Raw genomic sequence first — 27,149 nt, 5'->3', positions numbered from 1 at the left:
GTATGTGTCTATGGGAAATGCGTGTTGTAGCAAAATCAGCCCATCCTCAATGGGTTAAAAAGAGTGCAGCAATGTGAAGTGTGTGTCTCACAATACTTCTCACCTGAACTACAGGCTGTAATTATCATGACAGCAGTGTTGCTTAAGTTGTACTATTCCTTTTTAATCATTGGTCTGAACCTCTCATCAGATTTTTTTTTTTTTGCTTTTCTTTGATGAATATACTCAAGATAGTTTAGGAACTGCTCCTTTTACATCCTCAACGATCTTAAGGCACAATCATGTTATCCTCCATCAACAGAATGAGTGCGAAGGAAGAGGGTTGTTTGGCTCGTTGCCGGGGTGACATCATCACGCTTTCACCACCTGTAATGTACTAGGGCAGCGGCTGATTCACCATGCTTTTTCTCTCACATGGGCGTGCCTGCTTTTGATATGTTCCTCCAGGGGACCTGGGATATGTATCACATCCTGGGGAAGAAGCTGCCAAAGGAATAATACAGCCATGAAAGGGAAAATCTCAGATGTGATGGTGACAGTTGAGTGATACAATGGCTGGCTTTAATCCAAGTGACTCTTTTTATTGTGTGTGCGTGTGTGTGTCTGTGTGTGTGTTTAAGGTATTTCCTGATCTCTCCAACTTGGCAGATGTTTCTTGTGTGGCTTATTCTCTGATTGTCTATATGACCTATTTCAAATTTCAGTTCCTTTTCTATTGCTTAGATTTGTGCAAGTTCAAAGTCAAGTTCAAGTTCCAGTTTATTTCATGGCTGGCACAACGTTTTCAAAGGTGTGTGTATGTGTGTGTGTGTGTGTGGGGGGGGGCCCTTCCGGGTTTCATGAGCTAACAAGCAAATTAAAAAAAAAGGCCTTCAGTGCAAATTCTGGTGCCACTTCAGAGTTTCTTTAGCTGACAAGTAAAACAAACAAACAAACAAAAAATGGTTGACGGCACAAAAACAAAGGCCTTATTGTGCTCAAAGGTTTCATTCTATTTTTTCTAGGATTCTGTTCTTTCTAGTGCCACTAGCTCCCCCCCCCCCCCCCGTTCCATCGATACTGTATCAATCTTCCTTTTTTTCTCTATAACACATTTGAATTACATGTGTCAGTTAACATATAAACTAAAGTGGAATGCACTGGTTAAGCAGGAAAAGAAAAAAGAAGAAAGACGAGGAGACCATTGAAAGAGCAAAGCTTGTCAAATTAAGGATCCTCATGATCACTACAAATAGTATTCAACTATTGATTAAATACTTCTAAAACAAATTATACAATATGCTTTACAACTATAGCAAACAAAGAGTATGGATAGAAAGGAACTATTTACAAAGGGACATAAAATAAAAACAATTTCAAAGATAAGAAATAAAAAGAAAAATGAAGAAAGAAGGAACGAAAGCAAGTGCATGTAAATGATATAATTCACAAAACAACAATGCTGGAAAAAATAGATAAGTTGGCTACAAGTGTTGAGACAAAAGAAAGTCTGTAGTTCTTTATACAGAGATTATGCATTAACAAAGTAAGGAACAATTTAGAATACTATAATTGATAATGGCAACACAGCAATTTTGGGATTTATGAGGTCAGGTAGTCCCATTTACATTTAAAAATAGTACTGTGAAACCAGACATTTTATACATGCATGAAACTTCAACAAATTTTATAAGGATTCCTTACGGTAAAATGCACACAAACATGTTTATCCACATATAGTACAGTAAAGCTCCTGATTTACTGCAATAAAACACAAACTTGTTTCTTTTCTCTTTTTGCCTGCATATCCATGATTTAGTTTGCACTTTGTGTTTTCTAAGGGGCTTGTTTACTCAGCGTGGTATGGAATTTGATAAGGTCCTGAAACTTCTGAATTTTGCATCTTTATGAAAAACAAGAATGGAGGTGATTTCTTTTTCCTTACCTTGAATGCTGCCTTATTTTGATCTCGGGGAAAATAAATGATTGAAAGTAAGAACATTTCTTGCATGTGTAAATATTTGTGATGTTTTGGTCAAAGATATAGAGGACCTGCTTTCACATAGAAAAAAGATTTGAATATCTGTGTAGAAAACCAAATTTGTCTTTTCAGATCTCTATATAAAAATTGTTTTATTTGCTCTTGAGGAAAAAATCAACTTAAGTCTCATTATGATACACTGTATCACTCACTATACATGTGTGAATATAGATAAATGTATATAATCACATGAACAGAACTATGGCTTGTTTGCTGTCACTATACGTTTCTCTGCCCATATTGTAACATTTTTCTGTATTTCATTAACCCATTGAGGACGAGTCCCGAGTATACTCGGGCAGGTGTCTATGGGAAATGCGTGTTGTAGCAAAATCAGTCCGTCCTCAACGGGTTAATAACAGTTTTGAGGGGAATGAATGATACTACAAGCTCTTTGCTTTAGCTTTCCCTCTATTTTCAACATTATTTAGTAAATATCATGCATCTTGACTTTACAATTTACTGTGTATCTATATTATTTCAATATAGAATCTTGCAAGTTGCATTATTTCTGACAAAATGAAAAACTGCACTCAGTGTTTAGTGAATTCCACTGCACAAGTAAATTGGAATTGTACCAATTGTGTAATGAATCTTGGAACCAAACAAGGTGTCTTCCTTGTGACCACACTTAAATCTCTAAACCTCTATGCAATTAGCTTGTGCCATATGCTTCTTGTTTGTTTTTTACTCTTGCTGACAAATGAAAGATATGGCAATTCTATCCATATGGTAGAAAGACATAATTTTTTTTTCACCATCTGCATTATCTCAGTGAAGTATACTATGTAGAAATGTGTTGGCTCCTCGGAGGATTTCAGCTGCTACTTTATTATATATTAGTTTATGCATTTCTGTTTTTTATGTTCGTCTTTCTGGTGTTCGGTTACATCAGGTTAAACTTTAGGGGGATTTATATGTGAAATTGCCAGAGCGAGTGGGGAAAAAAAAAGAGATTCGCAGGATATTACTTGCAGGCTATTCCTCAGCTTTCTGACCTAATGACCCAATTTAGTTCTGAAGTCATAGGGTTTCTTTTTTTCCTTTTTTTTTTTTAAATGGCTGACGGTACACCTTATTTCACAGATATCTGCAAAAAATGGACCATAATATTACTTTCCATCATATGGCTGGAAAAAATTTATGGAACTGAACAAATGTATTGTTTCTTTTATAGCTGAGATGTGCTTGATTGTACAGAAAATGTTTGTGCCTTGAATGTTTGAGAGCCCTTTATTGGATATTTCCACCTCATTGATTCTGTCCAAGGAGAAATATTGAATCTTATCATAATTGTGTTGTAGACAAGACGTAATGATTGATTGCAGTGATTCACGTTTGATGTATATTTGACAGTTTTGATGAATTGATCTGCAGAAAATATGGAGCTATCTTTCCAGCATGCTCAGAATGTGTATGGGTATAATGTAGCCATGATAAGTGTGAGACAAATTTCATGAGGCATATTGCTAACGGGAGAAGTGCTGTTTCTCACAATATATTCTCAGAGTTTGTGAGGCATATTCAGCCACTGCAAGCTGATATTTCTGTTGATTCGAGTGCCAATCTATACTCTCCTAACATTATTGAAGCATGTGATATGTGTGCATAAGAGGCCTGTTACAGTCCACTCTTTCCTTGAGTGTACTCTGGTTTTGACTGAACGGATATATGCTACCAGTAGTAGTGATTGAAGGGAAAGAGGGGGAGAGATGGTGTGAGAGAGAGAGAGAGAGAGAGAGAGAAACAGGGTGAGATATATGGAGGTAGAGAGAGAGAGAGAGGGCGAGAAGGGGGGGGGGGAGGGAGAAAGGGGAAATATATATCTCTCTATACATCTGTCTGTTTTTCATCTATAGAATACAGATTTGTATTGAGAGAGGGGGCGGGGAAGAGAGATGGGAATATATAGATAAATACAAAAAGAAAAAGAGACAATCATGGGGATATGAGAAGAAGATAGATAGATGGGTAGATGAGAGTCCAAGAGGGGAGAGATGGGAAGAGAGATTGAAATATATAATGATCTAAAAATAAGGAGAGATACCAGAGAGAATGAGAGAGAAGGGGGAGAGGTGTAGCCTGGCAGGTGTGAAATGGAGTGGGAAGGGTTTTCCTTCCTTCAACTTTGTTCTAGGGTTTTTAAGAGTAATGTTAAATCAGGGAGGTCACCTCCCTGGTTAAATACATCAAGTGGGTAACAGTACCTCTGTTTAATGTATTAACATAAGTGACAAAAGGCTGCATGAGCCACAAAATATATACATAATACATGTATATGACTTGCAAAGTCCTGTATAGGTCTCACACCTGCAAGTAACTCTCCATAGAAACATACTAAAAGTAAAGATACAAAAATTGTATGAAATACATGAAAGATTCAATGCTTGTTATGTTTCATATCTAATAGATATAAAACATACAAGTACAACAACTTGTTTTACTACAGTCCTGAAATTTGCAAAGGTTTTTTTTTTCTCTAAATCTGCTCATACTCCAAACACAGAGCCTTAGAGTACTATGACCATGGTTTCACATGTTTTCTGAATCTACGCTGCAACAAATGTAGTCCCCTTTAATTGAAAGATGGTATAGGAATAGGAATGCTTTGTAGAGGGAATCATCTCCAGTCACACCTGATTAGCATTTAACAGGCTTGTATGGCTTACTGTCTATTTTTTTTTCCAAATTTAGTTCAGCATCTTTGGTACAACAAGTGATAGAGCTTGAGCTGGTCCACATTAATTACAAGTGTGAGACCTCAATGTTAATGCTGGTATTGTTTCATATGTTTTGGAGTGGACATATGAATACTCTCTACTGAAGCTTATCTGACTTTCCAGCTAGGTGTTGATAGATTCTTCAAATTTTCATCAAATCACTCATCTTTTATTTTCATCCTTTAAAATTTTTTTAAACAATTTTGCAACCTTGAAAATTTGATTCCTTTCCCAAGCTGGTATATGGTAAAGGTGGGTACTTCTGACCTTTCCTTAGAATGATAAAAGAGGAAAATTCTTTGTGATGGAGGGGAAATATATATTATAGATTTCCTGTGGATTTATTCAGACCCTGAAAAATTCCAACAGTAATTCTCAGTTCAAAAAGGGAGCATTTTCTCAAAAGACATGTGGTTAGTTTTTATTAATTTCTTTTTCAAAAACTGAGATTTCATATAGGATGTTGAGAGACAAAGGGATGTACGATCTGTAAACTTTAGTGGCACTTCTGAAGCAATGTAATTTCTACCAGATAGTGCAACTAAAATCTTCTATACAATGTAGATTATTATTTGGGTACAGTGATCAAACATATAGTGTATTTGTAATGCTTGTGCTTTGTGTACCACATGTGACTTGATGGACATTGAAGGGTCATGTAGGAATGGCTCGCTATATGATATATCATTTTGAAATATGTGCAATCAACCACTTTTGACCCCCTTCCTGTGCTACAATGTCAAACTACTATGGACTCCCCTGGCCGAATCTATTTTCATCACCTTGGCATTGACAAGACTCTTCCACACAGTGAGAAGAGAAGAGACCATAGCCACCCTAAGCATCCTTCTTCATCCAGAAGGAAAGTCGAGGAGGGAAATTTAAGTGAAGAGGAACTTGTGCCAGCGTCGCAGACTCCAAATGGACGTTATGCTTCATTTCCGCATTGGGAGTGCGGGGATGGCGGTTTAAGCGTCGTTCCAGCTTTTGCAGGTTTGTGTGCATCTTGCAGCCTTGTCATTAAAGAGAGTGGAGTTTATTTTGTTCTGCACAGCCAGTTCCTCTTCATCACTCCTCAATAATTCATAAGTGTGGCCAGGAGCATGTAACAGCCATGCTACAATTACATTTACATGGATAGGAGAGAAAGAGAGAGGGTGGGGGGAATAGAAAGATACAGAGAGAGAGAGAGAGAGATAGAGGGGAGTATATGCATGTTTGAGGATTGCATCATACAGTAATGTGAGCCTCGTCATATTCACATCTGTCGCTGCTCAGAATTTGTTTGCTCAAATCATAACCAGCGAGTGGGCGAGCGAGTTTCCGATTATATTGGCCGTGACTCGTTTTACAGCGTGCTTTCTTTACTCTGGGATTGCATGGCCGGGCAGTACATGATGTCAGATGCATTGCTCTACCAGAGCCATTTTCCAAACTTCATTTATTGCATGTACAGCTGTATTCATTTACTTACCACTTTTCACATGTTCTTATTCATATATTCTTTTTTAAATAGATAAAAGGGGTAGGGCAGGCACAATGATAAGAGGTTGGACAGGAATAGAGACAGGAATGTATAGTTTGTGATAATCCAAATTGCCAAAGAGTCCTTTTTTCTCTCATTAGGAATTGTAGGAGACAGAAAATTATTGCTCCAAATAGGTACAAGGTTGCTGCCCAGATTTTTGATCAGCAATGATTTTATTGACACATAGAACTTGATTGCAATAACCCAGTTGCTGAAAATCATGTCCAACAATGCGTGCAGGGAACTAGGATATGTGTGACTTTCTCTCCTCATAAAATAGCATTGAGTGATTTCGTCAAATTTTGTCTAAACTTTCAAGTTTGATTCATTGACTAACTTTATGATGCATTAGTGAGTCTTCCATTGTACATGATGTATGTTTTACCCATTTTCTTTTTTTCCCTCTCTTTTAAAGGGGAAATCCAGTCCAAATATAAGTTAGTCTGATAAAAAAGAGTAACATTTTACGAGTTCAACAGTAAAAATTTGACTGAAATCAGATGAAAAATAAGGAAATATGAAATTTTATAAGTTTTGATAATTTCTCCAAAACAGTTCTTGTACGGTGGGTATGAATATGCAAATGAGTGAGTTAACCATGTCATACCCTCACAGTTTTCCATTGATCGTGTACAAAAAAATTATGAAAATTCAATATTTCTGTCATTGAAGTCTGAAACATGATGCTATTCCTGGTTGAGTAACTTTGGATAGTTAGATATATGAGGATTTGAGCCTTGGGCATGATTGCGTTTGAGTGAAAAACTGGAAATTTCAAAATTTTATGTACAAACTATATGGTAAGTTGTGAGGGAATGACATGGTCACTTTGCCATTTGCATATTCATATTGGCTGTTCAAGAACAGTTTCCCCACAAAATAACAAAACTTTGAAATGTCATAACTTCCTTATTTTTCATCCGATTTTGATCAAATTTATACCATTGAACTTGTAATATTTCAATCTTTCTTATCAGACTAACTTATATTTGGACTGGATTTAACCTTTAAGGCTGTCATATCTTCAAGCTACAGTATATGCTTATTTGACGACAGTCTTCTGCATTCACACTCCCAATACATGTGCCATAATTCAGTCAGATCATTTGATTCACTATATCCCGAGTGGTTCCCAATTGACGTGTTCTCTTATTCTTTTCTTCAATCTGTACACATACATCTCAATTATGTTCAGATGTACACACTGTATGTTTTATTGTTTTGAAAATAAAAAGAAATGACTGTATTTCATTTTTAATATATATTCAATGCAGAAAATTCCCAATAAATTCATTTGTATTGAAAAAAAAAATAGAAAGAAAATATATGGATTATCATGGGCTTTATCTTGCAATATCTTTTTTGTGAGTCTCATGCATATCTTTTTGTCATAATCAGAATAAATTGAGAAATCTTAGAGTGAAACTTGGCGCTTATTGAATCTTTGATGATGAATTGCTCTGATTTCATTTAGTCCCGTTTGCACACACTTGAAATCAATAGTTTTTTTCAAATTCGTTTTACAAAGCAACGCAAAAACTGCTATTTGTGTTTGGATGTGCACACACACACACACACACATATATTGTTAACTCTTTGCATGCATTGCAATGCAAGAAATGGTCCAACTTAATTTTTGTGGAAACTTTTGCCATGATTTCCTTACACAGCATGTAAAGAACGATCAATTTTTTAAAATCCCATAATGCAACTTGCCACACTAGTTCTGCGCACTAGGTGCCAGGGGTCATACTCTGGAATGTAAGACATGGAAGCAGTCTGGAGATTCAAAGTGCTTCATTTACAGCTGAGTGATTTTTTGTTTGCTGTTTGTGAACAGTGGCAAATGAAATAAATTTTTGCAAAATGTGGTAACTCCTGTGTGTGAATGCAGCATTTGTTGGGTCAAAGTTTCAGGATCAGAGTCAACAGTGAAATCACAATACAAGGTGAAACCATGATAGGATAGTTTATCTGTTTCATTTTTATAATGATAACAGTTGAGGTCTAACATCAAGTCAATGCCTACAATTTCAAGGTCAATTTTAGAATTTTACTCTGCTTTTAGAGATAAATGGTCGAACTGCATTTCTATCCAGAATGATAAAAAAAGTGTGTGATAATGCACTACTTTTTTTTTTATTTGGGCACAATTTTAGCAAAATCCAAAATCTCTGATGAAGGTCCTATTTTAAAATGATATTGCAGAAATAGTTTGTGTTTCATCCTTCTTATTTTAGACATACAGCAAGGAATATTTTCTTAATAATCTTCACTGTTTGTTTCAAGCATAAAGAGAGCTAAGTATCGATGCTGATATCACTGCAGGCAACCGGCACTGGTACTGATTTTCGTTCATGGCAAACATCATTTTTTGTTTCTTTTCTGTGTTTGCAACTCTTCAAATGGAGTGACTAACGGTGTAAGCGGCTGAGCCTTTATTGGATGTATGTTATTCTTTGGATCTAAATATCACCTAATTGGCATTGCCAAATCCGACCGCAAATCCTTGACTTGAGCCTGATCACGTAAATAGCTAGTGTGTCTAAATCCGGAGATTCCATTTTATCACTCCTTCACTGAGTTTCAACAGTAGCCTGTGCAATGTGAGACTGCAACCAAGATAGTTTTCTCTTTTGGGTAAAAATTGAAGGATGTATGTTGCATGTTCATGCAGTTTAAAGGACAAGTTCACCTTCATAGACATGTGGATTGAGTGAATGCAGCAATGTTAATGGAACACATCGGCAAGAGTTAGAGGAAAATCGGACAATCCATGTAAAAGTTATGAACTTTTGAAGTTTCTGCTTAGTCACTCCTGGACGAGAAGACTACTACAGCTTGTGATGTCATATGTGTACAACGATATAAAGAAAATATAAAGAAAATTCAACATATTTTCACTTTTCTCGCATAATAAAAGAACACTTGACTTCCCTCTTTCAGAAGGCAAGGGGGAATAATGTTACCCTTAACATACGTCAGTGACGAGTCGAGGAAATGTGCACCTTTTTCAAAAAGCAAGATCTTGTGAAATTCTCTATATATTTTCCTTATATCGTTCTACGTATATGACATCATCAACTGCAGTAGTCTTCTCATCCAGCAGTGACTGCACAGCAACTTAAAAAGTTCATAACTTTTGAATGGATTGTCCGATTTCCCCCAGACTGTCACTGATGTGTTCTACTTATACTGCATTCACTCAACCCATATGTATATGAAGGTGAACTTGTCCTGTAAGGATTTATGTTGCATGTCCATCAATGAAGTCAGCTGATATCAGAGGACAATGAAGATTGCCACAATGACTGTAGCTCAGATAAGATGAAAAGCTACTGTCCTCTCAATGATCTGCTGACAAATTTCACAAAATATCTCTTTATAAAAATATAAAAATCATAAAGAAAATATTGATATCAGTTACAAAATATCGAAAATAAATGATATGTTGGGATAACAACGCCTAAACCTCTTCTTTTTTTCCCCCAGGAATACATGTTTAAATGCATTTCTTTAAATTTCTCATTTGTTTGTTCTATATTTTCTTTGCATTTGCATGTGATTATTATGTAGCAAATTCACAATTGTTTTCTTTGGAGTTGCTTTGTAAAATGATATGCTAAGTCTTATGCATTGACTAATGTTGTGCCAAAAATATGTGCATGTATATATTCTTTTGTTATGATTTGAAAATGTAGAAATAAAACCAAACAAACAAATATTCTTTGTACTGATGATAATGATAATGATGATATGATAATGAAAACAAATGATTATAGTAGAAATGATGTTGAGAAAATGTAAATTTTGCCAAGAGAAACAGGATTGCTGTGTCAGATGTACACAAGCAAAACACTGGTTAAACTTTGGGTGACTGTTTTTCAACAGCAACATACAACATATGTTGTTTGTTACTGAGTGAAGTAGAAAACATTACATAACAATCATGTTTATTGCATTGAACATATGATCAAGCTTCAAGGTGGATAGGGGGCTAGCATGCAGTGGTTAGGAAGTCAGATGTTTGTGAACCTAATGTAAGGACACATACTGTAAACGTTGATATTTTCGCACGACTAATTTTTCGTGCTTGGCCGAGTAAGAAGAGTTTCTCGTGTTTTTAATTCTGCGGAATCAAGACATCAACTACTGGAACATATGGCATGCAAAAATGTTCCTGTGTTTTTATTTTCACGCTAGTTTCTGGTTGCGCGAAATGCACAAAAATTTCAGCACTGCAAAAATTTCCACTTTTACAGTATCCTAGAATCCTTTGCAACAAGCAAAGGGGGGGGGGGGGGAGATACGCTCAGGCAGATATGAACTGCCTTCCCCCCCCCCCCCCCACTTTTAAAAACCTGGTGCCAGCCGTGCACTACTGTATCACTACACAATATTGACTTTTATCGCTGCTGCTACATGTATGCATTTCCTTTGGTTTTGTGGTGTAGTCATCAAGTGGGACTCACACTCGAAAATTTAATCTCTAACATTACAATTTTTTGTGGGTGTTGTTTGGATGTGCATTGTAGTTCATTTATTCAAAATGCCTCAAACTTTACAGAGTCACGTCATGTTTGTGTGTACTTTTTCACTTTGGTCACATTGCTTTCTCACGCCAATGTGATGGAGTCTCGCACAAATGTTCCAGCCATAGGACAGAAAGTGAAACAGTAATGGGCTAAATTTAGCTTGCCATGACAACTCACCAGGTAGAGCCATCACAACAGTCATTTCATGGTCACAATGTAGTTGTAACCTTTGTAGCTATTAAACAAAGGCCTGTCCGTTGTTTTAATCTATTGAGAATTGATTCTCCATAGATGCCGGCAGCAGCCCCGACCAGATAAAATGAAAAATTAGAAAATGAAATAAAAACAGACTGTCAAACTTGGGTTTGGAAAGAAGGATTCAAGCTATCCTGATGCCAAAAGTGTCATTTGTGGATTTGTGTGTGTGTGTGTGTGCTGTTTTGTTTTGTTTTGTTTTGTTTTGTTTTGTGTTATTTTATTTTTAACAAGCGCTGGAAGGTCTTGCCTACAGGCTTGAATTGCTGCGAAATTCCTTGGTATGCCCCCTCCTTCACTGCTGTGCCGGTGCTGCGCGGGAGCATAAGGGTGCAACTTGGGTTTAGATCCCAGACTACTTCAAACTCTGTTGTGCACTCTTCAGAGCTGAACAGCCCAGCATACTGGGCCAAGCCAGCTGATTTGTGTACAATCTGAGTGCACGCCCACATTTTATCCCAAATGCACACACACGCATACAACACATACACATAGGACAGTGGGCAGTATGCAGTTGGTACAAGCATGTTTACTCGATTCTCTGAGGTGAGTTTTGCCACATGTAGTAGGTGTGCTGGCTGAGCGTTCAAGGAAGTAGAGTGTGTTGCTGCACTCCTGAATGCATTTTGCAGTTTTCCTACGAGCGTCCCGATGTTGTGGTGTCTGCGAATGTGGGATGGCCCATACTACTACTAGCTTTTCCGTGTGCAAAGTGCTTGGAGTTTGTGATGTGACACAGACAAGTGAAGGTAAGATCGAAATTAATCAGTCTGTGTTTATACACGAGACAGAACATGAAATGATTTAGGTTTGTACGTTGAGCTATGACATTTCCTGCTGTGTTATCACGCCCTGTAACAAAATTGTCCCAGTTTTTGTGAGGGCTTTCCAGGGACACTTGCAGACATTTGTGGAAAAAGGTTTACTTAGTTAAAGTTTATTCACTGTCACCCAGAGGAAAACTTCTTGTTTGTTGTCCCCGCCGAACGAGTTCGAGCAGGGGACTATGAAACGGGCTCCGTACGTGTGTGTGTCCGTGTGTCTGTCCGTCCGTCCGTCTGTCTGTCTGTGCGTCCGTGTGTGATCAAAATGTTCAATTTGCTACTTCTCTGTCATTTATGAGCCAATTTTGATTCTGTTTGCTTTATATGATAGCACTACATGGGAGCTTTGAAACTTCTACACAGAATTTCAGTTGTGACCTTTGACCTTGACCTTTGACCTATATTGTACATTTTGCTTCAAAATGCTACTCCTTCGCCATTTCTAACCCGATTTCGATTCCGTTTGCTTTATGTGATGGCACTAGGTGAGGGCTTCAAAACTTCTACACAGAATTTTGACCTTTGACTTCTTTGACCTTTGACCTTGATTTTTGACCTTTATTGTACATTGGCTACAAAATGCTACTCCTTCGCCATTTCTAACCCGATTTCGATTCCGTTTGCTTCATGTGAAGGCACTAGGTGAGGGCTTCAAAACTTATACACAAAATTTTGACCTTTGACTTCTTTGACCTTTGACCTTGATTTTTGACCTGCATTGTACATTTTGCTACAAAATGCTAAGTAAACACTCCTTTGCCATTTCTAACCCAATTTCATTTCCATTTGCTTTATGTGATGGCACTACAGTCTAGGTGAGGGCTTCAAAACTTCTACACAGAATTTTGACCCTTGACTTCTTTGACCTTTGACCTTGATTTTTGACCTATGTTGTACATTGGCTACAAAATGCTCCTCCTTTGCCATTTCTAACCCGATTTCGATTCCGTTTTCTTTATGTGATGGCACTAGGTGAGGGCTTCAAAACTTCTACACAGAATTTTGACCTTTGACTTCTTTGACCTTTGACCTTGATTTTTTACCTATATTGTACATTGGCTACAAAATGCTACTCCTTCGCCATTTCTAACCCGATTTCGATTCCGTTTGCTTTTTGTGATGGCACTAGGTGAGGGCTTCAAAACTTCTACACAGAATTTTGACCGTTGACTTCTTTGACCTTTGACCTTGATTTTTGACCTATATTGTACATTGGCTACAAAATGCTACTCCTTTGCCATGTTCTAACCCGATTTCGATTCCGTTTGCTTTTTGTGATGGCACTAGGTGAGGGCTTCAAAACTTCTACACAGAATTTTGACCTTTGACTTCTTTGACCTTTGACCTTGATTTTTTACCGATATTGTACATTTTGCTACTAAATGCTACTTCCGGCGGGGACATATTTTACGCACCGCGTAATTTCTACTTTTCCTTGTTTATGGTGAGATTATGTTTTTGTAGTCAGTGGGGTACTGGTAGCTGGAATTTGTTAGAGGGTTATAAAGGGGTAGAGGCATGGATTACTGACTTATCCTCCTTCCTTTGGTCTTTATCATATATTTCTTTTGTTTGAATGGCACATGGAGAAGAATGTTTTCTCTTCGTGATTGATGTCAGAGAGCTAATTGTTTGTGATCGACATTGAAGGCAAGTACGGGAGGGGGTGAGTAGGTGTGTGTGTTGGAGTGGGTGTAGGGAGAGAGGGGATATATAGAGAAATTGGGGGTATTGGGAATAGAGGGGTATAGGGAGAGTGGGAGAGGGGGTATTGGAAGGGTTATTGTTACAGTTGATACTGTGACAAGTTTCTGTCTTCTCGATCCCCCCCCCCCCCTCCCTCAATCACCACCCCCATTTACCTTTGAATCCCTGCATTTATCTTCAGACTACGGGAGTTTTGCTCCTGTTGGTCTTTCCACTGTTCAATTTCTCAAGGTTGTCTGTGAAAATTATAGCACAAGAAGATCGCTGGTTCCATGGCATCAGCTTGGTCAAAACAAATAGACTGAGGGTATTGACATGTTACCATGGTAACTGCCAATCATTCCAACCTACATGTATGTCTCTTCTGGAATCCAGAACCTAACATTGGTAGATGTGGTGTAGGCCGTATTTGTCTAGATCAACCACTATGTAATATACCTGAAATGAAACATTAGTTGCTGTATAGTTGCTGGCTGCTGCCGGGCCTAATTACATTCCCACATCCTGTAAGAATTTTTAGTGCACATAGTTTGTGATAGGCCCTATAAAGTTTGTGCTACTGTTTTATTTCTACCAGTCCATCCATACCATCCAGCATAGAACAGAATTTGCACATACAACATACTTTGCACAAAGCGTGGATAGATTCTCTCAAACTACCATTTCCTCTGTGACAAGCTGATTTTGTTATTCCTGTAGACACCTGCCTGAGTTTACTATGGACTAGTCTTCAATTGGTTAATATCATATAAAGAGAGTGTTGAAAAGGGAAGTAACTTTCCCTTCAGATCATGGCAGAAACTACTGATCAATGTGTAACAGTTGGCATTCTACCAAGTACAGCAGGCACGAAAACCCGTGCCCTCAAATCAAAACCAATAATTATGAAGTACCGGTACTGCTGCCATGTTTGGGTCTGTGCATTGAGACTAACTCCACAGCCTCACAGGGGATGGACTCTAGTAGTATGGAGAGTGAACCCTTCATCTAACTTCTAAAATTTTGACAAGTGGACTTATCCTGTACAGGGCATTCTGTCTGTGTGTTCTTATTTTTATTATTAAGTCCCAAACAACATCAAAATCACCATAGTTTGTCAAAAAATAAAGATGAAGATGTTATGTAGGCCTTGTCATAATCATTTTGTTACCCCCCTTATCCCTCTCTCTCTCTCTCTCTCTCTCTTTCTCTTTGTTGGGGTGGAATATTTCTACCCCAAACTCAGAAGTGTGTAGTTTGCAAAGGATTGCATTGTTGTGATGCTTTTATGTATTGAATAATGGCTTCCATATACACATGTACACCCAGCCTACAAAGCCAAGTTTATAGGGTTCAAATAAGTGGTGTACAAGAAAAATGGGGGTGTGGTTAGTGTGAAGTGCTACAGTTGTGTTATTATTACAATTTTTAGGTTTAGGCCTACACTACAGGAGGATTTTGATGGTGATTTAGTGATGGGATCGAGTTCAGTCTACCAGTGAATGCGTTGTGTCACACATTAGGAACAAGTGCTGCCTTCGTATAGAATAATTGAGATATTTCCCATTGCTTTAGAAGTAGCTGTAAGGATATTATAGGACCCAAAAATTCACCCTTTGAAGAGTTTTTACACTTTATCCAGTTGTCTGTTTTGAATGAGTGCATGAAACTGGAATTCATCAGAAAATACTCATAAAACTGTTAATTCACGAAGGCAGAGGATGAAGGTTTAGTATCATGGTGTGGTGAATAGTAAACACAGCTTTCAACAGGAGGGTTCATGGTTCCAGCCCTGCCACAGCACTGTGTGATTGGGTTTTAGCATACCAGTAGTTTGTGTGTGCCCCAAGTTGGCAAACCGACTAGAATGCTACCCAGGGAATATATCGTTAGGACGCTATATAGCTCCAGGTTTGTTTCTGGTGTCAAGATTCTACTCTGTCGTCAAGTGCTTGGAGCATGGCAATGAAATGGACAGATGCTATGTATAGAATAATGAGTATGATTGTGATCATTTCACTTGAAATTATGATTATGTTTACACTTCTGACTATGATGATGATTATCATCATCGTAACCTTTGCAGAAGATGCAGCTTTTTAGAATATACTTGTTAATATACTATATGATGTTTTTTTTTTCTTTTTCTTTAGCTAATCTTGTGCTTATCCATCAAAGTATGGAAGAGCTTGATACAGTTGTATGGGAAATGTAGGTCAGCAGTTTGTGATCTTATCAAACTTGTATCACATCAATGTGGTCACCAGAGGGTAAAATATTTGTTCCAAAAGAAAAACAAATCTGGATTTTTTTTTCTTTTTGTTGTTGTTGTTGTTGTTGTTGTTGTTTTACTGTCATGGAGATACTTTCTCAAGTCATGTAGTGAGCAAAAAGCAACAGGCATGTTGATACTTTACAGCAGAAATTGATAAATATTTACTTGAAAGAATATGATGTGGATGTCAGAGTTCCTTAACCCGTTGAGGACGGGCTGATTTTGCTACAATACGCATTTCCCATAGACCTCTGCCCGAGTGTACTCGGGACTCGTCCTCAATGGGTTAATAAACCAACACGCACGTACTGACTCCCAAAATTAATACGGTACCAGTACCTCAAAGTCTTGGCATACAAGCTAACCCTACATATTCATTCCCATAAAGCATTGTTTATTGTGTGCTTTGATGCAGAAGAAATTTGTTTGCCACGAGCCGTTTTGACATTCTCAAAGGAATAGCTGCATTGGCCACACAAAAGAAACAGATTCTCTCAAATATGAGTTTGCTGAGCATGAACTTGGTTATCACAACCCACATATTAACTTTTGATAGTATCACTATAGTGTTGCTCATTTCATACAAACTTCCAATCTTATCACTGATGATAAGCAATATTTGAATATATGAGCTGCTAGTAAACAGAACAATTTCCCATATCATTTAGCTATCAGTGATGGTAAGGCATTGTGTGAACATAACCAATCATATTATCCTAGAAATGTAAACACACCTGCAACAAAATTACCATGATAAGGCAGAGAGTAGGGATCTTCTGAGTACAGATCTCTGTGATCAACAAATACATTTTAGGTTTAGCTGGTTTCAGGAGAGCTGATGCCTTAATTGTGCCAAATTTCCATCATTTAGTTCCTTGTTAGAACTACAGAATCAGTGGTTATTGCAGTGTATCCTTCAGAAATAATGTTAACATAACAATTTTGTTTAAACAATCTTAGATGTAGAAATAGATTCCTGCATTCTACATTGTACACTATTTCTTTTTGGAGGAAACGAGACTTGCGGCATCACAACATCCTTAGAGACTTCTTCATAAATCAAATATTGCTACATGCAGGAGTTTCAATAGGCTAGTGTGCAGAGGAGATTGGCTTTATTCCTCAGTGCTTGGTGACAGTCTTTATTTCCATTGACCCTCAACTTGTCTGATTCACCATTATTGGAACAGAAGGCAGTGAATGGCTATGTTAAATATGGGCAGCATACGTGCATTCAACATCACAGCCGTAGTAATCTCGGCAGATTGTACTGTGCCCATGACTGATTGGATGTAATCCCCATGCAGCATCCTTATTTTCTTGTTTGCCTTTTATTTACAGAACTCTTATGCTTCAAATACTTTTGCCCTTTTAGCCTCATACTGTCCTTATCCTCTTTTCCTACTTCCACATTTGATTCTGTACTTCTGGCACAACAAGGGCAGAGAGAAAGAGAGAAAAAAAAATGCCTCTGTTCTAACTTGCGGTCAGTAACCCTGGACTTGAGGCTTTGTGAATATTAATGAGAAGTGACTTGCATATTAATTCAGTGAGTATTTATTTCCATTAAAGACTTCTACCATTCACAATGACCATACACCCCCCCCCCAGCATTTTTGTTGACAAAATATGGCTTGATGTCATGATTGCCTTGTGGAATTGAATCGGATTGGTCGCAGCGCTATTTCTGTTTCTGTTCTCACTAGCTTTCTTTGCACTATACAATTCGGTGCTAACCCCACCAATTTGTGGCACTAGACAGTCCTGTCCTGTCTGTAGAACTAGCCCACAGAACGAAGCAACACAAAACAACGAGGACAGAAGCTGTGCTGATCTTAACTTTAGGAAATTGATGGGGCTAATTCGTGCTGCCTTAGCCTCACTGATTGCTGGGGCCTAGAAAAGTTTGCCAGTGAGAAAGGGCCTTATGACTAATCTTTAGTTTCCATCAATTTCATTTGACACTGGAGAAGCAGGATGGTGGCATTGGCTGAAAAGTCAGTAGGCAAATGAAAGGTAAACTATTGCTGAGTTCCTCTTCTGACATTTTGTGATTCTCCCGTGCAGAAGGTTCATCCACTTGAGATATATATTCTTGCAAAGTTGCAAGCATGTATCTAGATAATCTTTCTGCTATACAGTGTCATACTGTTCATCTTTGCAAAGAGGCACAACATTTTCTAACACAGGCAAAGTCCAAGTGCCTAACATTTGTTTGGATCATTACTGAAATCATCAAATTTCTTTCCCCCAAACCTGCGATTCTCAACATTTTTTAAACTGAAGCCCACTTTGGCTCCTACATATTTTTTTTTTTTTGAGGCCCAGTTAGATTGAATACAAAACTTTTTTATTTGACTTTTGGCCAAATTGTTGTACACCAGTTGAGAAGCACTGCTCTAAACCATGTGTTAGGGGAAAAAAATTAATAGTGGAAAAATGCGCAAAGAAAATGGGATTCAAACACAAACAATTGACAACTTCTAAAAGCCTTACCGTGAATACTAATGTTTCACTGTTTGTGGTTGTTTTTCTGTCGAAGCTCTGTGTTGGTTATTGGAGAGAAAAATATGAACGGGAAGGGTCAGGGCTGGTCAGGAATTGATTTTTTGATAATTGACTTGTTATTTTTTTTTTCAATAGAAGTGAAGGGTTGTTTGAATGGTGCTTACCTTCAATAAAACAGCAGTCTGGAAGCTCCAGTCACACCTATACTCACCAGAAGAACCCATCTTGCAGATCTCTGTTGCCCAACTGTCTTTTCCTTACCAGAATCATTGATCAAAATCACACTTACATTATTTCTGATTGTGCCTTAAGTTTTGCTAGTCTTAATTGAAGCTATGAATTCTGTATCATTGCAAATAGTCTGTTTATGAATGGGCTACCGTACCAGGGAATATTGGCCCTAACGAGTGCAATACTCCCGGGTATTCCATGAATCAATGCCATCTAATATAATTATTATCATCTACAATCATGTAGAGAAAGCATAAACTGCACAAAAATACCGTAGGCCTATACATGTACTTCTGCTCGGCTTTGAAGTTGACTCAGCAGTCCCATCCCAGTGCTGAAAAGGGGAAGCCCCATAAACTGCGAATGAAGCAAGCAACTAGCAAGATGTTTGTGCGCTTGTGAATTGTAACAAAATTTTGCGCACACGTACCAAGCATTTGCACACTCAGCAAGCGCTTATGCAACAGACGAGACAAAATACTGTGTATTATTGAACAGCCAGTAACAACGGTAGCCTATGGCAGTTAATATGTTGGTCTTATGCATTTCGTTCAATATGCTTTCATATTGAACCGTTAGGATTGAGCGGACAACAATACGCATTTTTAATGCACCGCTAAAATGTGCTGTATAGATGATAATTACAGATATTGTTCCTTAAAATAACAAGGTGACTCACTTGTTGCTTAATGTGGATGATATGATTCATTGTTGGTTTGTTTTTTTGAAGGAGGACGACTTGCTAATGACTTACTCAGGCATCTTTATGGTACGTTATTTGTGATGACCTCATTGACATACTAGGGCATGTTTTTTTTTAGAAATTGTATTATCATGACATAGATTATAGAGCAGCTGCTGCTGTGAGTTAAATCAAAGATGGACAATAGTAGGCCTATGAGATCTATTCTGTAGTAAGACAGACAATAAAGATGTGTCATCTTCTGTGGAAAGGAGTACAGGATATAGCTTGAATGTCAGTATTTGAGTTGTTCAGCAGGTGTTCAATGTTTCCTGTGGTTTAACCATGAGGTTATTCATATTGACCACTAACTATAATGCTTGGTAGCGGAGATTCACAAACTTGGCTGTAGCTATCTTTTGGTTTCAGAGTTAGTCGGTAGTAAACTAAAGGGCTTTTTACACTTGTATTTCTTAACCCCGGACTTTCTCTGACCCAGGACTATCGTTAGTCCCGTACCAATTTTTTCAGCTTTTTACACTGGCCAATTAGTCCCGTACTATCTCTTGTCCGGGGCTAAGGAGAAAACTGACCTTTTTACACTCGTATTTCTTAGCCCCAGACTTTCTAAACCACATGAATATTCATGATTACGCTGTGCACTGTACACGTACAGGCACGCACCGGCAGCACTTGATTACCTCGTTTCTGATTGGTCAGTGGGGGTCGGACTTCGTCTCCGTCGCTTAGCCCCAGATTATTTTTTCGTTCTGTTTACACTCACTTGCTTGGCACCGCAATTGCGGTGCTAACCCTGCTATTTTGCAGAGCCAGATAGTACCGGACTATCGGTGGGGCTAGCCCACTTTGGCAAAAACGAGTGTAAACAGAAAGTGGGCTAAGGATAGTCCCGTACCAATGGTGGGGCTAAGGCCCCCCCCCCCTTAGCCCCACCGTTGGTACGGGACTAAGCAAAAATTTACAAGTGTAAAAAGCCCTTAAGGGATGTTCATACAGCTGATAAGATTAGCTCCCTTCAAAGTGCCCCACCAAAGTTTAAGTTCTAAGCTAACTTCAATTAACTTTGAAATGAAGTCATCCCAGAGTAAATGCTGTTATTCAATGTTAAGTCAACATGATATGTGGCAGTTAATATCTGGTAAGGGGCATATTAGATTTTGTAAATTAGGTTTAGGATATATGAGCAATTATTGAATGCTCCCATAGGGATAGTGCCATATGGTTGTTAAGACTATTTTTTCTTTCAAGTTACAAAAATTCCAAACAAACCCCAAAATGCAAAAAAAAAAATATGAAACTCTGTTTCCATGTTGATTCAGTGTGCTTTAATATAAAAGGGATTACAAAGATAATTAGGTTTGGATCCATATTCTTCCACATCTCTTTCTTCTCTGAGAAGAAAAATAACGAAAATGCAGGTTATAGCGTAGCTGAACATGACAGATGAACACGATATTGTTCAGGAAAGTTTGTACCAATGTCTGCAGGGCTGATGTCAAGCTTCGGCTGTGACAGAGAGGATCTTATGTCATCCAGACGCCATGGTGTCCTAGAGAGTCCTTACTCCGATCCGACTAGGCTACGGTCTTCGATGACAGATACATGAGCATAATGAACTTGTCCATCCTCATCTCTCTCTCTCTCTCCCCCTCTCTATCTCCAATTCACTCTCTTTATCTTTGTATGTCTGTCTGTATCTTGTATTCTCTCTCTCATCTCTCTCTCTCATTGTCATTCTCTTCTGTTTACCCACGATGATATCTTGTATGATGATGGAAGGGCTGTGCGGTGATGAATAATGTTATCATATCTGTGGCGAGATGGATGAAATGAGATATAACATGATGTGTCGTTTATGAGGGGCTACAACCTTCCCTTGGGTAAACTTGGATGTTTGTAGCTCATGTTCTTTATTGTCAACAGTTCAGCCATTCCCCTCCCCTGTTCAAGCAAAAGCCAGTTTATACCAAAACTCAATAAAGACACGACATATAAATAATTATTGTACAGCTGACAGACAGTTCAGATGCATAATCTCAACCGCTCTGGAAAACGTATGCGGTATAGATGTGCAATTCCCATTGCATGTGTTGTCATGGTCATGATGTTACCGCTAGCCCCTGCCTGCCCTTCACCTTTCGCGCACACTCACATTAAGCCCTGCCCAGTTATGCCGTTCTATGGTCGCCATATGTTCAGACGCACATGGAATGGTGATTTGTTATCGAGCTGTATTTTGAAACAATGCTCTGTCTGTCGTTTCATTATACATCATTTTGTTATGCATCGTTTTCGTTATACATTGTTTCGTTATACATTGTTTCGTTAGTCAGCATTCAGACAAATTCATCATATAGCTATACCGGTTTGGTATGGCTGTACCATTTTGGTACATTTTTTTTTGCATCTAAACACCCTGATTGTCTTCTACTTCTCAGTTCCTTGGTCTTTCATATCTTTCACCATCAATATCTTTCTGACTTTCCCTCAATTCATCCAGTAACTGCATGTATGGTCCGTGCTTGTGACCAGTCAAATTTTGCATGGTTGATATTTGATGTGTGATAAGGTAGAATTGGCAGATGCTAATGCAAATTTTTTTTTAGTCCATCTTATGGAGCACATGATGAACAAGTCTTTTCTTGTGTCAACCGTGGACTTGTACATACATGGTGGCTTTCAGATTATCTACATTGTAGATCAAGGCACACTTGGCCATATCCTATGTTTTGGGATGTTGATCTGGGATTGCCTTGAGCATATACAGTTCCTACTGGTGCCCTCTAGGCTGTGCATCAGTTGTATATTGACACACTCCAGCTTATGCATCATTTGTGTACTAAGCTCATATCTGCTTTGGCCGATCTATTTTTTTTTTCTTTTTGCCAAACAGCATTCTGGGACTTGCTACTTTATTGGTCAATTTTGCCAAAATCATTTTAATCCTGATCCGCTGGATCATATTTTCAATCTGTCAGTTTCTAATGGTTTGTTCTCTGATCAAATGAAATTTGCTAAAATAATTCAATTTGTAAGAAGTGCTAAAAGTTGATGTTAGTAACTATCGATGGATTTCACTCATATCCTCATTGTCTAGAGACATAGAAAAAAAAATTCATGAGAGAATTATTAATTTCTTGAAATTACACAATAGTTAGAAGTTTTTATTTTGGCTTTTTGGAATAGCACAGTACTATTTGTGCATTTTGAATTTTGTTGATGAAATATCTCAAGCAGTTGATAATCACTCCCATTTTAAAATTACTATTTTCCTAAACTTCTCCAGGGCCTTTTACAAAATCCGCCATGATATTTTGCTTTATAAGCTATCTCATGAAATACATGGTAAGGCTCTGGAGTGGTAAAGGAACTACCTAACTGCCAAAAAGCAGTTTATTTCATTAAAAGTAATAATGCAGATCAGATGTAAAAAGGTCTATTGTGACATTCTACAAGAATGCCTTTAGGGCCACTGGTATTCATTTCTTAAATACAAGTGATTTTGGTCAGTAAATGAAGTATTTTCTTTCATATTCTTTGCTGACATTAGTAATATTTCTTTATTTTTTCATAATGATATTGATGTTTTTGTTCGTGCAGTTGATACAGAATTGGAAAATATGACTGAGTGGGTTACAGCTCATAAGTTATTTAATGTTCACAAAACAAAATATATGCTCTTTACAGTTGATGCTTTGTATATGTACTTACATTGCAGTTCTGGATGATCACCTTTTAGGAAGTGTATCACATTTTTAGTATTATGCATTCAATTTATTTGCAAAATGATTTCATGTATTATAGACGTAATTAATTGACTAAAATTTCATATCCCTCAAAAATTTATATATTGTATAATAGTGATAACATACTTCTCTCCATTCTTGATTCTATTTTCTCCAAATGTTATTCATTTCATAGTTATATCACTTGGCGTTATAATGAGTTTTACGCGCGTACCTCTGCTAGGAATGCTTAAAGCTCATAGCACATCTACTTTACTGGCCCAAGTTTTTGGAAGTCGCTGAATAACAATACTGAGATTGCTCCTTCTGTATTTTCATTTAAAAAGAGATTGAAGTTTTTCTTCTACTATCTCAATGATTCAATAGAATTAAATTAGCCTGTAGGCCTATTTTGTTACTCACTTACAAAATCTAAATTGCCAAATCTGTATTTTATCTACAATTACTGGAGTTTAGTTATCACTGCTTTGGTTTGTCTGTGGTGTCGTATATCCTCAATTTTCCTTCCCCTTTTCCCACTGTACAAATATTTCTGAATGTACTTCTGTAGGTCCCAGTCTCCGTTTTATACTTTTCTCTTCTGTCGTCTTGTTGCTGTATCAGTTTTGTCATAAGTTGTCCTCTTCTTATGTCAGTGTTGTCTCAAGTAGACCTGTTACCATACCAGTCTTGCCTCATGTTGTTCTTCTTCTTGTCTCTGTTGTCATACTTCCTGTCTCTTTAGTGGGCTTCCAAACCTATTTCTGTACCAACTTTGAAAGAGGGGCCCACATATTACAAGCATTTTTTTCAAGCTACCCCCTTTTCATATTATATTACTTGTTTGTGTTGATGAATGTTTGCTGTTTAAACAAATCAATGTCTTTTTGTCTCCATCTCTTTCTTTCATACAAACCATCTTTTAGCCTCATGACTAGTATAAGCACTCGAGAACCCATAACTGTGAGGAGATTCTCTCTTTATATTCGATTATGATGAAACGCAATCTCCTCTTTCCCTTCATTCTAACAGTAGACATTGCAGTGATGATTAATGTCGTGATGTTGCACATATTAGTGTTGATAGCTCAAGCGAGTAGAGAGGCTGTCTCTCACTGTAGAGCAAAGCCTGACATGCCTGCTCACTGAGGGAAAAAGAGTTTTGGGCTAGGGTGGGGCTGGTAAAAGAGGGGGCTCTCAAAAGGGGATGGGCCCTGCATGTCCATCGCCTGATGAATACAAGATGGTAATGAAATTGACGAGGGACAATCGCAAGTGCGCAAATTCTGGTAATGCGATCGACGGGCAGTGACAGAGTAGAGTCATTTTAATTTCATTACATGCGCATCCCCACCAGTGTGTGCAGGACGGGAAGAGTCTGACAGCATATGCTGTCACGCTGAGTGCTAAGGGATTGTGTAATTATTGTCACTACATGCAGCTCCTTTGTACTGAGTTTCAGCCCTCTTCTTGTTCCACTGCCAGTGTCAATGGCAAATTGTGCTGGCACAGGCCTGGGCAGACACTAAGACAAGGATCATGTGATTTCTTCTGACAAGATGGTGCAGTCCCTAAGGGGTGCTCAGGGGCCGGGTTATTAACCGTAGACCTTTTCATTAGCTCCCATTTCTCTTATGTGCCTGATGTATTCAGTGAGGATGTTGCTGTACGAGGTAATTGCCATGAAAGCCAGTTTATTTGACGCTTACGGCTCTTTCTCTTAAACCTTCCGTTCTGTCCACTGTGCTCAAAGCTATCACTTTTGGCCATTGTACCAGTAATCAAGTGAAACAGGATGTATTTAAATTAAAGAAGTACTCCAAGAGATGGTTGTTCATTTGTATTTTTATATAGGAATAATATGAAAAAATGTCAACAGATTAGTGAAAATTTTAAGGCAAATTGGGCTCATGATGTTGATGAATACTGTTACCGTTCACAGCCAAGTAATTAATTCATTTAACATACTGACACCTTAAATGTGCTAGTTCATGTAAACAGTCTACGAGTATTTGAGAATAGTGGCTTGCTGTGTCATGTGGCTGAACATGGCATCTCATCCACATTTCTCAAAATTTATTGCCAAACCAGAAAGACAAAATATCAGTGTCACATAGATCATGAATATTCTTTGAGAGGATGTGTAGCAAGCGACTTCTTCTTTTTGTTGTATGTTCAAGAATGTGATATCTTTGATAGCATAAGTATCACAAGGAATATTTTGTGTTCAGTAAGGTGTTGAATTATTGACATATATTGTAATGCAAAATGGAGATATCAGGAAATGAGGCCTTTTAGGTTGTACATTTGTGCATGTGCAGGTAATTCTTTCTTGTTGCTACAGTGAGAAGTGGAGTGTGACCAAGTATATCTTCTAGAGATTAATTTGTCTACAGTAGGACCTGTGTCTAATCATGCAAAGAAGAATTGAGGATATGGTCAGGTCATGAGGGCAAAGATCAAAGGTCAGAGGGTAGAGACGAGGGGCAAGTTTTTCCTTTATAAAAAATGATTCAAACATAATGAGGTACATTGTAGAGGATGAGGCAGACAGAATTGAACCATCATAGACCAGACAGAATGGGAAGTGAAAATCAATGAAGGTGGATAAGCTGTAAAGAGCCTATCACACTAGAGGAGACTTCACTGCTACTGCTGTGACTCGTGTGACTCTCTGGACCAAGAAATGGCTTGCGTTCTTATACCAAGAAGGTGACTCCAGGGCAATGTCCGAGATGTCTCCACACAAGGTGACAACTTATTTACCTGGAAGTCGCGGAGATGTTGCCACGACCTCTCCGAGACATCTTCTCAGGCAGGGAGGTATCGGTCTTCAATGTATCTCTGCAAGGTTGTGGAGACATCACGGGGTTGCCGTGATGTCACCATGGCTTGACTGTGACTATTCATAAAGGAGATGTTGAGGGGATGTAGCAGGGATGCTTCCAAGACTAGGTGGAGGCTAGAATATGTCTCTGAAAAAAATTGAACATGTTTGATTCTCTTATGACTCCCTGGAGAACAGACTAATCTCCAGGAGATGTTGCCAACCTAGTCTCCAGGAGATATTGCCAGCCTAGTCTCCATGCCAATGAGATACCCACTTACAGCAGTGTGTCTTTAAGCTCAGCTTTGCTATCTCTTTGCCTGTGAAATTTGATGAATACATGGGTGCATTTATCAACTCTTTTTCTCAGTAGAAACAGGTTTTCCTCTGGGCAGAAACGGGTTTTCCAAACAACTTTCAAGGAATTTTTACGAGTTGATAAAAGCAAAGCTGTTTTGAAAGCCCTCTCGGAAAGCCTTTTCGAAAGCCGCAAATTTGTGCTTTCCGAGACAGGTTTCCTAAACAGGTTTTCAGAAACCTGTTTCTAAAAGCCTTTTGAAGCGAGATAAACGCAAAGCTGTTTTGAAACGGCTTTGTACTGCAGTTACGAACCATGCACGCCTTATATGACCTCTTCTTCTCGGGTCAAATTGCGCAATGCAGCTGTGCAGTGACAGGCCAGTTATCGTGTTCGCGAAGAGTTAATAAACGCAACTATTTTGGAAGCCGTTTCTAAAGGGCTGTGGAAACGGCTTTCGAAAGGGCTTTGGAAAAGGCTTTCAAAAGCCGTTCAAACAGGGGAAAGATGATAAACGCAGCCCATGTCATACCCTCTTTCTCTCAGCAATGGATTAGTCTTCTTGATGGACGTGCATATTAGCTATATACCTCATGTGCATATGTTGTGTGTGTATGTGCGAAGTAATCTTAAAAAAATAAAATGTCATCCAATCGACTAAAACTGAGCTTTCATGACATTGTGACTACATATTTCTCATATAGGTTCTTTGATCAGAAAAAACAAAACAAAACAAAACAAAAGAAAACTTAATGCAAAACCAGCACCTAACCTGCATTGTACCCAACATACAATAGCTGTTCAGCAGCTTGGTACCGTGGCAATCTGCCGAGTGTGATAATGATTTAGAGATGACTTGCATGATATGCACAAATGTATGAAAATCTACAGGGGAAGTAGACAGAAGAGAAAACACGCCCACGCATACTCCTCGAGTGTCAGACAACTGTGTTCAATGTTGATTATGAATAAGTGGTCGGTGTCAAGTGTCATATCAACCCTCACAAGCATGAGA

General features: G+C 38.2%; 1 long non-coding RNA gene across 1 annotated transcript in view; it reads left to right on the top strand.

The window, feature by feature from the left end:
• Positions 1-11,618: 11,618 nt before the first annotated feature.
• Positions 11,619-27,149, top strand: part of LOC139739546 (uncharacterized) — a 93,195-nt gene continuing 77,664 nt past the window's right edge. Inside the window, exon 1 of the long non-coding RNA XR_011711516.1 lies at positions 11,619-11,807. This is a non-coding gene — a long non-coding RNA (uncharacterized lncRNA). The remainder of the gene's footprint in view (positions 11,808-27,149) is intronic.

The sequence above is a fragment of the Diadema antillarum genome, unplaced genomic scaffold, assembly GCF_040938485.1.
Source record: "Diadema antillarum isolate AM-2024a unplaced genomic scaffold, OU_Dant_1.0 seq00000804_RagTag, whole genome shotgun sequence".
In the NCBI taxonomy this organism is placed as follows: Eukaryota; Metazoa; Echinodermata; class Echinoidea; order Diadematoida; family Diadematidae; genus Diadema; species Diadema antillarum.
Note: the sequence above shows the minus strand (reverse complement) of the source record. Positions and strands in the feature narration are given on the sequence as shown.